Genomic DNA, 14,663 nt, shown 5'->3' with positions numbered 1-14,663 from the left:
TTCTTTTGGTCTTTTTAATATCATGATATTGGACAGCCTTTAAGTTTAATGAAAATTCTTCTGAAGGAGGCTAAGACCTTAGGTAAAGAGATCAAGTAACTAAGGAAAGTCCAGTAAATGCAACACCATTTGATTGGTAGGTTAGCAAGGCCACAGTGTGAATGAGATAGTATGCTATACTGTTCACACAGATGTTTGTGAGCTTTGATGGAGCTTGGGAATATTGAAGTCTGGTAGCGAGATGCTTGAAAGTGAATTTCCCTCTGAATACTTTTCAAAGCACAAGCATCCTTCAACTTCTAGAGTCACCCTCCTCAACACCCATTACCTTCTTATCCCACAGGCTAAAGGACTGCTTAGTCTTCTTCAAGTTTCCATTGCCTTTCATTTTTGCCTCTATTGAGCCAAAAGCCATCGCTTTCATTATTATATTTCCTCTGCAGTGACATCTCCAAGCTTTTCATTTGTAATACTGTTGCGTCGGGGTGCTGGGGTGAACACAGTGTTCTAATAAATGACTGACCTATGCTGAGAATGAAAGATTATATCATGTATGTTTTAAGCTCTGCTCTCCTTCATGTATCCAATTATCATGCTCACTTTTAAGTACAATACTACACTTTCCAATTGTCCCAGTTTTACTTTACTACATGTTCTTCTTTCTGAATGAACTATTCTGTATTTGTTCCTAAAGAATCTCATCCAATTTTTTTTGCCTTACTTCTCTCAACTAGTAGCACACATTTAAAATCTGCCTCCCCAAAATATTAGTCACCCAGTTTGGTGACATTAGCAAATTTCATGAATAAATTTGATTATGTATCTTTTTTCTAAGTCATTAAAAGAATGTTAGGGACCTCCCTGGTGGCACAGTGGTTAAGAGTCCACCTGCCAATGCAGGGGACACGGGTGAGCCCTGGTCCGCGAAGATCCCACATGCCGCAGAGCAGCTGAGCGCATGCACCACAGCTGCTGAGCCTGCGCTCTAGAGCCCGTGAGCCACAACTGCTGAGACCCACGTGCTTGGGGCCCGTGCTCCGGAACGAAGAGTAGCCCCCACTCGCCGCAACTGGAGAAAGGCCTGCGTGCAGCAACAAGGACCCAACGCAGCCAAAAGTAAATAAATAAAATAAATAAGTTTATTATTTTTTTAATGTTAAAAACTCAGGACCAACTCTTGTGCAACTCCATCTTAAGTGCCCTTATTCTAACACTCAGATAACAGAGGCCACTTTTTAGGGACTACTTGCTACTCAGTAGTACATATACCAGGATCATTACACAGTAAAGATGTAATGTGGAACTAAGTAAGAAAGCTGAAAATTAAATCAAGACCTAATAAATATAAGGGTTACATACAGAGATTAAGGACTCAGAGCTGAGCATATTCCTATATTTTAATTCCTCTGATACTCTAGAAATTGTTCATTAAATAGTCTTAATAGGATAATAAAACTTGTATAATAGCATCTAACTTCTCTCCCAAGACTTCTAGAGATTTAAAAGTGAAATTTGTTAGTCCTAATCTAGCTAAATTATTTTCAAGTCCTAGTTACTCCTATAGTTCTCATTTGCAAAATAGGGACTATAGTATCTCCTTCATAGGGTTGTTGGAAAACTTTAGTGAGATAACTTATGTAGATTGTTTAACACAGTGTGCAGTACATGTTAAGCACTAAATAAATGGGGGTGAGGTCTTTTGTTATTTTTTTATATATACTGCAATTTTATTTCAGTCGCATAAACGAAGTTAGATGTAGGGAATTTAAATGAAACAGTACAGTAAAAATAGCAGAGAACCAAAAATTCTAATAAGGAAGTACACCTAAAGCATGAGAATTCAACATTCATTCGTTTTTCATCTTCAGTTTTGATTGACACTTGATGCTTGCAAATTTTGAGACAAACTTTGAGATCATGATGAGTATTCTGAAGAGATTTCAGCACCAGCACTAAGATTTGTACATTCAGTTGGTTTGCAGTTGACTTGTTAGCCATTTACATAGTGTATAGTACAGATTTGTCACAGGTCAGATCACAGTGTTGAAGGAAAGAAGTACCTACCTGTAATTAGAAAGGATCCCCTAAACTGCACTCGGCTTAAGACAAAAGCACGAAAACCATCATAATATTGTGGCTCCAAGGAATATAGTTTCAATAAGGAAAATAACCTAAGCTTCTGTTTCCCATTTTAATTACTGAAATCTCTAACAATGACAAAACTGTGACATAGGACAGTAAATGTATACAGTAATTCAATCAAACTTCTTGGAAAGAACACATTTAGCAATCTGGGATAACGCAGAATGACAGGAAATAAAACGTGATTCAACACTGGTTCTTTTTGTTATTTTACACAGACATCATGTTAATATTAGACCAAGGCACAAAACGTTTAGTGCATAAACCAGTTTCTTTTTTAAGATCTAGCATTTTTACCATAGTCTTTTACCTTACTTTGGACCACTTGTACCCAGTACTCTATCCTACTATAGACTGTTTAACTTAATCAACAAAATCAAAAGTGATTTCTGACCACATTTATGGGGGACATAAACATTGGTATCATCAAGGTGTCTGCATAACCAAAAGTACAATAATAAAGATGAAAATGCCTCCTGTTTCTTTTAGAAAGTTGTACTTCATAAGCTTGCCTGCATCTTTAATGTCTTCACTATCAGATGACAATGAATAGTTGATAGAAAAAAAAGAACTGTATACTTGAATTATGATAGCTCATTCATCACAGATCTAAAAATGAAGTTTCTACAGAAACAGGAACTATTTTAACAAGGGAAAAAATTCCCTCATTCAAACCTCTTTGAGTGGTAATGGCTGCAAACTTGCAGCACTTAGAATTCTAACTATGCTATCAACAAGTTCTGTCTTACGAACTTAGATTAAGAAATCTACAAAGCAAATGAAAGTGGATTATTTCTTCAAAATTTTAGTAAAACTACTGATAAAGGTTTCAAAGCAAATATGGCACATAACAACTCAAGCATAAATCAAGATGGAGAGCCTGGAGAATTTTGATTTCCTAAAATTTCAAAAAATTCTATCATCACAACATACAGGATTTCTCCCCTATTTTAATCTTAGAAGTTTCAAAGAAAAGAGAGTGGATAACATACACACACGTGAGTGCCCACACAAACACACACGCATGCACACACACGGTGGTAAGTAGAGTATCTACTTCCTTCTTCCCACTACCTAAGTCTCACTTTATTTATTAAAAGAAAATTATGCGGGACCCCCCCCCTTGTTGTTTTCCCTTTATCTAATGATTTCTGTGACCTTAATTGCTGCCATCATTGTTACTTTTCTAGTATTTCAACATAACAAGATTCAAAAGCAGCTTTGTAGTCAGGAACGTGTACCTGAACACCTGTATAACTGCAGGGCGCCTAGGTAATAACAACTGCCAAATTCAGGGATGGAACTTTTGAGTTCCACAGTAAGATGTAATTCATGTGAAGCTCAGAATCATGTTTCAGACCACTGAACTTACTCAAGTTAAAATACAAATAGGTGAAGACATGATGTAAAAGATTAAGTACTTGGTGCTGTTAACATATTTACCAATAAAAGTCACAAAATATTCCTCATTATTATTCATGCAGGTAACTGAGAACGAAGATAGTGCAGAAATTAACTTTAAATAAAAAATTATTCCTTCCCTTCCTCCCATTCCCCTATACTCTACAAAATGTTTTCCCTGGGACTAGGCCTTGAAAAGGCCACTACATATTAGTTTGACATGCATTACCGTCTGCAATTTAAAAAGCTGATTTTGTGGTGATTGTAATTACATTATAAAAATGTCCACATGCAGGCTTCCCTGGTGGTGCAGTGGTTGAGAGTCCGCCTGCCGATGCAGGGGGACACGGGTTCGTGCCCCAGTCCAGGAAGATCCCATATGCCGTGGAGCGGCTGGGCCCGAGAGCCATGGCCGCTGAGCCTGCGCGTCCGGAGCCCGTGCTCCACAATGGGAGAGGCCACAACAGTGAGAGTCCCGCGTACAGCCAAAAAAAAAAAAAAATGTCTACATGCATAAATCTAAAAAAGGTTGAAAACCTACAGTAAATCTACAATATACTGTTTTACATTTGACCACTGGTTTGTGTTATGTAGGAGTCACAGATTTGGTAAAGCATTGTAACAATTTCGGATGGCATCTAAATCTTTAAATTCTGGACAAATTTTATGTTTGAATCTACAAAATTGCATGAAGGCTAAACTCGAGAGACTTCCAATCATTCTAAAATTCCTCACTCCGAACAAATCATTTTTAGGATACTTTCTTATAAATATCACCCTTTGAAAGCACATACAATTCCATTTGTTCCACATTTTATGAACTTAACCTACATAGGGCTGAACTCAATTATTCATGGAATATCAAATATGATAGGAAGACAAACCTGAGAGAAACATTTACAATACAATAGCATAACTTGCTAAATTCCTCATCACCATTCTCTGAAAAAAACTTCTCAAGCCTTTCTCCTCTTTATTTTAGCAATGGATTGTGGAAAATGTGCGATTTTCTCTTGACATGAAAATATTTCAATGCACGGTGATCTTGCCTGATGGATTCAGTATTTTCTGCATAACTGATACAGTAACTCCTATACGACTCTCTTCCAGCGTGTTGTAAAGGTCAGAAAAAAGCAGCAAAATGGGAGGGAAATAGCTTACCGCCAGAGTAGTAATGCCTGAAGTCTTTCAAACTATGCTGGTTTTTCCCTCCTTCCGACTGTTTGTCTCCGTTTTCTTCTTACAGTTCACAAAATGTAAGGGTTTTGTTGTTGTTAACACAGTTGTTCTTTGTCCGTTTTTTTTTCCTTTCTCCAGATTAAAGTCCTGTCTCTCCTTAGTTTGATTCTCTATGCAGTATTTGACTTGCTCAGTTCCTGCCTGATTGCATCAATGAGCTCTTCTTTTAGCTTTGTTAATTCTTTTCTCATTTCATCTAAAATGTCCTGCTTCAGTCTGTCATAGTCCAGTCCCTCCACCTGGACTCCGTTGGCACTGGGCTGTGACAAGGGCACAGATTTTGGTCTGTGTAATGAATCATAGGACCTGTTGTCAAAAACAACCTGATTTTACCTTGGAGAATCCCATCTGGAAATAACAGGTGACTTGCTGTATTTGTATTTGTATTTGTTCTTTCCCAAGATTTTCTTGTCGGTTCAGTTGTACTTGTTGAAGAGGTCTTAGAAGTTACAGGCTCTGAATCTTTTTTGTCCTCTTTTTGTTCTGTTTCTATTGTTGATCCCTTTTTTAGCAATTCTCCTCCTGGCCAGCAGGGCACTCATTTCTTCCATTAAACCACTACCCTTTAATGGAAGGGGTCCATTTCCACCACCTGTATCTGTTTTAGAGGAGGCCGAATTCACACCAATGGTATTCCCACCACCTGGGAAGGAGGCATCCTCCATCCGTGACACTTTCCTAAGTTTTGCTCCAGCAATTGCAGCTGCAAGTCCAGTTAAAGGGCCATGGTCTTCAGACATGGCCCAAAACAAGTAGGGGCGGGCACAGGGGGGGGGGGGGGGGGGGTACCTGATGAGGAGGAGGCAGTGGAGGAGGCGGAGGGGGGGCCCTGAGGAAGGAAGTGGAGGGGGTGGAGGGGGCCCTGGGGGCGGAGGAAGCGCGGCTGATGCCTGGGCAGGACCTGGTGGGAGTGGAGGAGGGGGTGGAGATGCAGGCGGTCCCAAGACAATGCCCTGTTGGGCTGGAGATTCCGCAGCTGAGAGGCTGCCTGTGAGCCTGGCTCAGAAGCAGAGGAGTCGTCTCCACAGAGGCAGGGGCAGTGGCATTTGCCATTCTTGGCTCTAGCTCCCATTCCAGCTGCTCCCTTTCTAGCCGCTCTTGCCGTTCTAGTTCTGGCCTTTCCCGGTCCAGCCTCTCCGGCTTCTCCCCTCCAGACGATCCTGACGTTCCCTTTCTTGTCTCTCTCTCTCTCTCCAGCTGCTCCTGTTCTAGTCACTCCCTCTCCAGCCTTTCCCTTTCTAACCTCTCCCTCTCCAGTCTCTCCCTTTCCATTCTTTCTCTCTCCAGCCTTTCCTGCTCCAGCTCCTTTTGTCATTGCTGTTCTTGTAGTTGCCTTCTTTGAATTTCCAATTCTTCTTGTGATGGGCCATTCTGAACTTGGGCAGGTAGTTGTGAATTTTGTCAAGGCAATATTGGCCCCGTTTCCTGTGAATTCAACACTTCTAAGGCATGCGTCATGGCACTTGTGAAGACATTGGCATCTTCTTTGCTGCCAAAGTTGAGACCAGACACCTGTCTAGCAACCCTTTAGGAATGGCACAATTTATCACGACCTGATGGTCCTGAATGCTGGTCCTGAATCTTCCTGCCCACCACTCTGAATGTGTTGTTGCCTGTATGATGATATATATGAACTCTGATGCACCTGGTTGAACCACCAGCTGGCACCCACTTTTTATTGGCATCATCATAAACCATCACAGCAGCTCTTGCCTGACAGATACTCTGTTCACGTCTCATTGTGCTTTCTTCTTTATGCCTTTAGATGTAGAAGATCTTTGTAGGTTCCTGTCTTTTTTATCGATGGTTGTTCAGATGTTAGTTGTGGTTTTGCTGTATTCATGAGAGGAAATAAGCGCAAGGTCCTTCCACTCCACCATCTTGAAAGACTCCTCCTGTTTTTGTTATTATTAATGCTAAAACAGCTATCATTTTTGAGCATCTGTGTTGGACTAGATGCTACAAGTCAGTTATGTTATGGTTTGTATGGTAACTTAACTTACTCACTTAGCACCAAATCAAAGCTAAAACGTCACTGAAATGTTTTGTTTCTGAAGACTGCTTCTGATTTCAGTTTGGGACCCACCCTGGAACCTGAGGCAGTGGTAAACAAGCTGATAGATGGGATCCTGACTGAGCAGAAAATCATCTTTATTCCATCTTCTATGAGCTTTTTAACAGTGGTGGAAAGGTAAGCCACAGTGATGTTTGTCAGCATTATAAATAAAGGTTATCTATTACATGTTTTTACTCAGATTTAAAACCAGGCATTTGATAAAAGTACAATTAAATGTAATTAAATTAATAAAAATAATAGGCTTAAAGAATCCATCCATTTTTAAAACCACATTTGTTAATCATTCAAACAAGATTGGTATAGCAACTGGGTAAAGGAACTGAATAATTTCCATATGTCTTTTTAAGTTTTTTGTGGGTTTTTTTTTGAAGAAAGACATTTGTATAATTCTGGAAGTCCTGTCTTATAAATGAATGCATATGAAGGAGGATAGTTTTTAAGCATTATTACATAATGGAATTATGGGACAATGATTTTGGAGGAGACCATAGTCAGGTTTTAGATATTCATTTAAATATACAACAGATAATCACTGAGCTCTTACTTTGTGCAAAATTATACTGAAGCATAGGTATTGCTAAATAATCTTTTATAATTTTAGAGACCCTTGAGCCTTGCTACTTCAAATGTGGTCCATGGACCAGCAGCATCAGCATCATCTGGGAGTTTGTTGGAAATGCAGAGTCTCCTGATCTCCTGAATCAGAATTTGGATTTTAATATGACCCACAGGTGATTGTATGCATATTCAAATTTGAGAAACATTTCTTGGGAGCAGTAGCTCTCAACTTTGGTGCCCATTAGAATTCACCTGGGATTTTAAAAAATGCTAAGGCCTGATACCTGCTCCCAAGATTCTGATCTAAATGGTCTGATCTAAATGGTCTGTGGCCTGGTGTCTGAGGGATACATCCTTCTAAGTGATTCTAGTGTACAGCCAAGATTGGAAACTGCTGGTTTAAAGACTGTCTCATCATAGCACATTACCCCATTACTTTTCTGGGAGGAAGGCTGTGTGGCAGTGAGTCTGGTCAGGGGAAAGTGAAGAGGTGCCTTTGGTCAGGAAAAGAAAAAAAGCCTCCTCCTGCCTGTCCCTAAAGTCAGGCCTCCCCGACATGGATCACTTGGGAAGTCAATTTTAAAAATAGGGCTTCTCTGGTGGCGCAGTGGTTGAGAGTCCGCCTGCCGATGCAGGGGACACGGGTTCGTGCCCCAGTCCGGGAAGATTCCACATGCCACGGAGCGGCTGGGCCCGTGAGCCATGGCCGCTGAGCCTGCGCATCCGGAGCCTGTGCTCCGCAACAGGAGAGGCCACAGCAGTGAGAGGCCCGCATACTGCAAAAAAAAAAAAATTTTTTTTTAATTTAAAAATAGAAAAATCTCACCTGTAGAGATTGTAATATAGGATGTTTGAATTGGAATCCAAGAATCTCTATTTTAACAAGCAACTGTCACAGACATTTGGTTCAAAGATCATACTTTGAGAACTACTAACCTAGAGCCTTAAAATATAATTCAGGAGATCAAAAGCATTAAGTGGCTTGTGTCAGGCTTTTTAGCCCCTTCTAGGAACTATGGTTGAAACTACCTTAAAGGTTTAGGTAGTAAAGCTCAAGGATCTTCTTAGTGAATAAATGAATTAAACCTGTGAAGTGTTTCACATTTGACTTGTCACATTATGTAAGCCCTCGGTGATCACAGTCCTTTAGAAGGTAACTCTCTGAGGGAAGGAATTTTGCCTGGTTTTCATCACTATATCCTCGCACTTTGTTTGTTTTTTTTGTTTTTTTTTTTTTGCGGTACGTGGGCCTCTCACTGTTGTGGCCTCTCCCATTGAGAAGCACAGGCTCCGGACGCACAGGCTCAGCAGCCATGGCTCACGGGCATAGCCGCTCCGCGACATGTGGGATCTTCCCGGACCGGGGCACGAACCCGTGTCCCCTGCATCAGCAGGCAGACTCTCAACCACAGCACCACCAGGGAAACCCTATATCCTCGCACTTCGAAGAGTTGATGGACACATAGGAGGCACCAAAATGTTTGTTAATTAAATAAAGATTACCTAGACCTTTAACATAGAGACTCACAGTTTGTGTTCTGGAGTTAGGTGAAGTTGTGTTTTACTGACTTGCTCGCTACATGAACATGGATGAGTTATCTAACTTCTTTGAAGCTCAGTTTCTTCATGGAGACAAGTCTTTATAGGGCTGTGAGGAATAAACAAAATAATACATTTAAAATATTCAGTATACTATATTATATAAGTAATATAATATATACTATATATAGTATATATGTTGTATATACTATAAAATATTATAGTATACTATAAGTAATAAATATTATGCACTACTATCACTGTAATTATCACTATTAATATTGCCCTGATTTTCCTCTGACTACGAATGTTTGGTGCTCAACTTCCAAACCTTATTTTAATGCCATCTAAGCAGATGTCTATATATAGTTACACTGACTTACATATTCTGTTTAGTTTCTCTCAGACTCATTGGAATGTGACAAGTTCCTCAAAATTCTTAAGTATAGGGTGGGGAGAAAAAAATTAAACCTACTGTGTGTCCATCACCATTTAAGGCATTTATGTTAACACATTGATTCTTCACAAGAACACTCTGGGGTATGTGTTAACTCTTTTGTTTACATGTAAAGAATTTAAATGCTTTTGTTAATTTGTTCAGCATTATGCTCAAAACCAAGTATATTGTTTGCATTTTCTTTTAGCAATTCTGCTTCCACAGTCTCTTAGTGGAACATTTTATTAGTTTCTGGATTATAAAGTATAAAATTATTTCCTATTCTTATTTCCTTTCCAATGTCAGGTTTCTTTTTTTAAGAGCCTTTAGCATCTGAATTATTCAGTTCTATACACCTTGTATCTTAGATCTTTTGAAGAATATTCAAGTATATTTATTTTGAAGACTAAATCTTTCAAGTCACTCCTACCCTAAAGAAGGCTCAACTTCCTTCCTTTCCTTTTCAAAAGGAAATGGATTTCATTGGAAAGAACATATAATAGTGACTCAGAATAAACGTTCTTAATCTTATATAAGATGAACATGGACAAGATATATGATAAATATAAGTATTCTTAAAGATATTTTACAAATGTACTTAATATTAATTTCCTAATGATTTTCATGTATCTTTCTTTTAGGATCCTTCCTGAGCGTTTCCTGGCAATTTTAAAATGAAAGATTGATGTTAGGTTTGATGCAGTTATTGGATATAAAATGAAAGAAAAATAAGTGCTTGGTCTTTTGAAAACTGATTTACAAAGTTTAAGTTGATTTCATCTAATATTAATCAGAAGTTTAATGATTGGACCTCTGCTTTTCCTAATTACCTTTTTTTCTTCAATACCATCTTTTGAGGTTCTGGCAGGTCCTAATTTCATATAATACACAGAAATATATGAGGAACTGATTTTGTGAAAAAATGAAGAAAAAGAGAAACAGTTTTACAATAATTCCCAAGATTTTGTGACTCATTGAAGGCTCTGCAAGGTTTGTACTAAAAATATTTAAGATGTATTTTTATTTTTAATTACACTTAAATTTTATATAATTCACATTTCCTTTTCTATTCTACATCAAAATGGAAACTTCAGGGCTTCTCTGGTGGCGCAGTGGTTGAGAGTCCGCCTGCTGATGCAGGGGACACGGGTTCGTGCCCCGGTCCGGGAAGATCCCACATGCCACGGAGCGGTTAGGCCCGTGAGCCATGGCCGCTGAGCCTGCGCGTCCGGAGCCTGTGCTCCTCAACGGGAGAGGCCACAACAGTGAGAGGCCCACGTAGTGCAAAAACAGAAAAAAACAAAAAAAACAAATAAAAAGGAAACTTCAAACTCGCTAAATACAATGAAGGACTATATCTAATGGTATTTCATAATGAATCTCATGCAATATAAGAAATATTGCTCAAACATTCCAGCCTACACATTACTACTGTTTTCTGAGAAATACCTCACATCCCAATGCCAAACATTTCAGCACAAGGAAATTAGAGATGAACACGTGTTGCAAGGATAAAAGCATCATTGGGATTTGAGGCAGATAATTGGGAGAATGTACCCATAAGTAGCAACAATAATAAATGGACCAAACTTAAACTTTCAGTGTTTCTATCTTTTTATTTTGAACAGAACATAGCTTAACCTTCAAATAAAAGGAAAATGGATTATGTGATCAAGGTCTTTTTCTTTTTCTCTTTCAGTATCTGGAAATCTGTTTAAGGAAAGTTATACTATAGATTCTGTAACATATAAGTAAATTTCATCTGAAGGTATTTCTACAATAAATTTCTCCCTCTTTCCCATCAACTAACTTCTTCTAATACGGATAATCAAAATTAAATGTAGAATATACATCAAAATGTATATTCTACATTTAGTTGACGTAAGTACATATCGGAGTCAAAAATGCCTGCTTTCCAGGGAATTTCCTGGTGGTCCAGCAGTTAAGACTCTTGCATTTTCATTGCAGGGGGTATGGGTTTGACTAATATCCCGAATGCCGCATGGTGTAGCCAAAAAAAAAAAAAAAAAAAAAAAAAGGTCTGCTTTCCAAAACATCATTATATTGAATATTGTAACTTGGAGTCCTCTCCATACTTTAGTTCTACTAGAGTATCTGTGAATTGCCAGCATTTATGGATTTACCTAGACCCTATTATGTTAGCAGAGAATGACACTAGAAGGTGGAGAGTCCGTTATAGTCATCTTCTAACTCATTTTGAAACAGATTGTTTATTCTTTTGATTAAGTTATACCTGTTCCAGCTTGTCAACTGGCAACTTTCAACAGGCTAGGAGAAAGCCTTTAGTGAAACTTCAGTAAAATAACTGAGGCCCAAAATGTACTGACAACTTTCCTCTTTTCACAATAAACTTGCTTTGGCTCTTAACACACTTGTCTAAAATTAGCACTTGGATGAATTTTGGCATTGACCATTGTGAGAAATAAGTACTACTCTTTTTTGTGAGGTACTTCTTGGATATTATGCTAACTCTGAACCCACTTCTCAGTAGTTTAATGGGAAAATCCATCTCAGCCATCAACCGTGCTACTTGTAAGGGTCACACCAAAATCAGAGAGGCTCACATTGTTTTCAGGTAAATACAGAAAGACTCCCAATTGTCAACTGTCATGGTACCCTGTGGTCCTAAACTAGGACCTTGAAGACCAATGGCTCTCTCCTTTGCAGGGTACAGAAATCCTGACTGTGGCGGTGAGCCACCCTCCCTGGACACACCCTAAAGCCTTCTTCTGAGCCCTTGCTATCACGCTGTGGCTCTGCCATGGGACTGCTGAGGCTCACCAGCCTCTCTCCTATTCCCTTTGAGAATATTCCCATGCTTGCTGCAGAAACACTCTTCCCCACCCCTGCCCCCATGCCACCATTCTCACTTGCCAGAAATCTACACTTTTTAATGGAAATGAGGGTTAGAAAGAGTGGGGAATCAGACCAAAGAAAAGGGTTAAAACTGACCCTCAGTACCTTCTCAGCACCAACCTGGCTAGCGAGTAAACGGCCAATAAGTATTTTACAGTGGGGAAGGGGAGCAATTAAGAGCCTCCTTTCCCAGGCTGGCTGATAGATTTACCTCCTTGGACAATTCTATTTGTGTGACATCATTATCCCCATTTCAAAGATGAGATAACTATAGCCCAGGGAAGTTCACCAAACATGTAAAATCGCATGGCTACTTAGAAGTCAAGCTCAGGATTTGAACCCATGTTTGCTGACCTCACTGTCATACACAGCCTCAGTGGAATTCTTGGAGAGTTGAACCATCACCCTATACAAGCTCTACTTTTACCCAAGCTTTCCTTTATGTTTAAACAATATTCCAAAATTAGCCAATGAAAATCTCTGATGGCAATTGGAGCTATTCAATCTGGGATTATTTTAAAGTAGAATAAAATGCTACAATGCAGATGCCCAATTATTCCACCTAAAACAATCCAACCAGGCCTGGCCCCAAATCACCATAGTCTAAAGTTTCCTGAAATTGGGAATTCCCTGGTGGTCCAGTGTTTACAACTCTTTGCTTTCACTGCCAAGGGTGCAGGTTCAATCCCTAGTTGGGGAACTAAGGTCCCACAAGCCACATAGATAGATAGAGAGAGAGATGATAGATAAATAGGTAAAGTTTCTTGAAATTAAAATACTGAGCCTGAAAATATTGGAATAGTCGTAATCTACACTGGACATCAAATCCTTCCCCCAAATAGATAGGAGTTTCCACTTGACCTGAGAGCCAATCTGACCATTCGAGTTCTTTGGTTTTGGGGGTTTTTTTGGTCTAGGGATGACTAGGTCAACCTCAGAATTGGGGAGATGTGCCTTTTACTTTTATAGTCGTCCCTATAATTACAGGCACCCTAGAACTGCAAAAAGAGCACTGGTCAATGTAATTCAAATTAGCTCTTCTGAAATCTCAGTTTTTTCATCTATAAAATGATCAAATTAGATTACATAGGCTCCTAGATTATCTCCAGTTCCAGTTAAATAGATGTTTTTAAATCAACACATGGAAAACCTAGCATCTTCTCTACCCCATCTGTGTTCCCTAACAGAATGACACTTTTAACGAGTGTCTAAGCCAGAATCCTGGAGCTATACCTTCCTCCTCTTCCCTCACCTTCATCTCTCACCTCACCAACATCCTAATCCCCAGCACACACATTCAATATCAATCATAATTCCCACATTTATACTTCCAGCCCAAATCTTCCCTCTGAACACCAGACGGATATCCAGTGCCCTCTTGATATCTCTGCCTATATGGCCAATAGGCATTTCAAGGTAGCATTGCCGAAAGTGAGCTTTTAATGTTATCCCAAACCTGTTCCAAACCCCATTAATTAGTTGCTCAGGCCAAAAAGATTCATGTCATCCTCAATTCCTCTCTCTCACTCGCATATCCATCACGAAAACAATTCTGTTTGCTCCACTTTGAAAATATATCCAGAATTCTGTCACCTCTTTTCATCCCTACTGCTACCCCGAATCCAAGTCTCCCTCACCTCTTGTTCCCCTTTCTGCTACTCCAAACACAGCAGCCAGATTGACTCTTTGAAATATGAGATCATGTCATGCTTCAGCTCAAAATCCTTCATTAACTTCTTATCTAAAAGCTAAAGTCCTTACCATGACCTACAAGGCCATATGTTGTCCAGTCTTCTTACCTGCTACTTTACTACCTTATTAGTCAGGGTTCTCCAGAGAAACATAACCTTATTAGTCAGGGTTCTCCAGAGAAACATAACCAGTAGGAGGTTTTATATACATACATACTGGCAGACAGACAGAGAGAAAGAGACAGATGTATTTCAAGGAATTGAGGAATCGGCTCATATGATTCTGGAGGCTATAAAATTTGAAATATGTAGAGGAAGCTGGCAGGCTGGAAACTCTTGGGCAGAAGTCTTGAGGCAGAATTTCTTCTTACTCAGGGTGTCTTAGTTCAGGCTGCTGTAACAGAATGCCAAAGACCAGGTGGCTTATGTACAACAGAAAATTATTCTTCACACTTCTGGAGGCTGGAAGTCCAAGATCAAGATACCAGCAGATTCAGTGTCTGGTGAGAGCCTGCTTCCTTGTTCACAATCAGCTAGCCTATCTTCTCGGTGTGTCGTCACAGGACAGAAGGGACAGGGGAGCTCTCTGAGGTCTCTTTTGTTTTTTTTTTGGCTACGTTGGGTCTTCGTTGCTGCACGCGGGCTTTCTCTAGTTGCAGCAAGCGGGGGCTGCTCTTCGTTGCGGTGCACAGGCTTCTTATTG

At 39.6% G+C, this 14,663-nt stretch overlaps 1 pseudogene; it reads right to left on the bottom strand.

Annotated features, from left to right (window-relative positions):
- Positions 1 to 4,892: 4,892 nt before the first annotated feature.
- LOC103082985 (protein enabled homolog pseudogene) lies at positions 4,893 to 6,507 on the bottom strand (annotated as a pseudogene).
- Positions 6,508 to 14,663: the final 8,156 nt, after the last annotated feature.

The sequence above is a fragment of the Lipotes vexillifer genome, unplaced genomic scaffold (genome assembly GCF_000442215.2).
Source record: "Lipotes vexillifer unplaced genomic scaffold, Lipotes_vexillifer_v1.1 scaffold301, whole genome shotgun sequence".
Lineage (NCBI taxonomy): Eukaryota > Metazoa > Chordata > Mammalia > Artiodactyla > Lipotidae > Lipotes > Lipotes vexillifer.
Note: the sequence above shows the minus strand (reverse complement) of the source record. Positions and strands in the feature narration are given on the sequence as shown.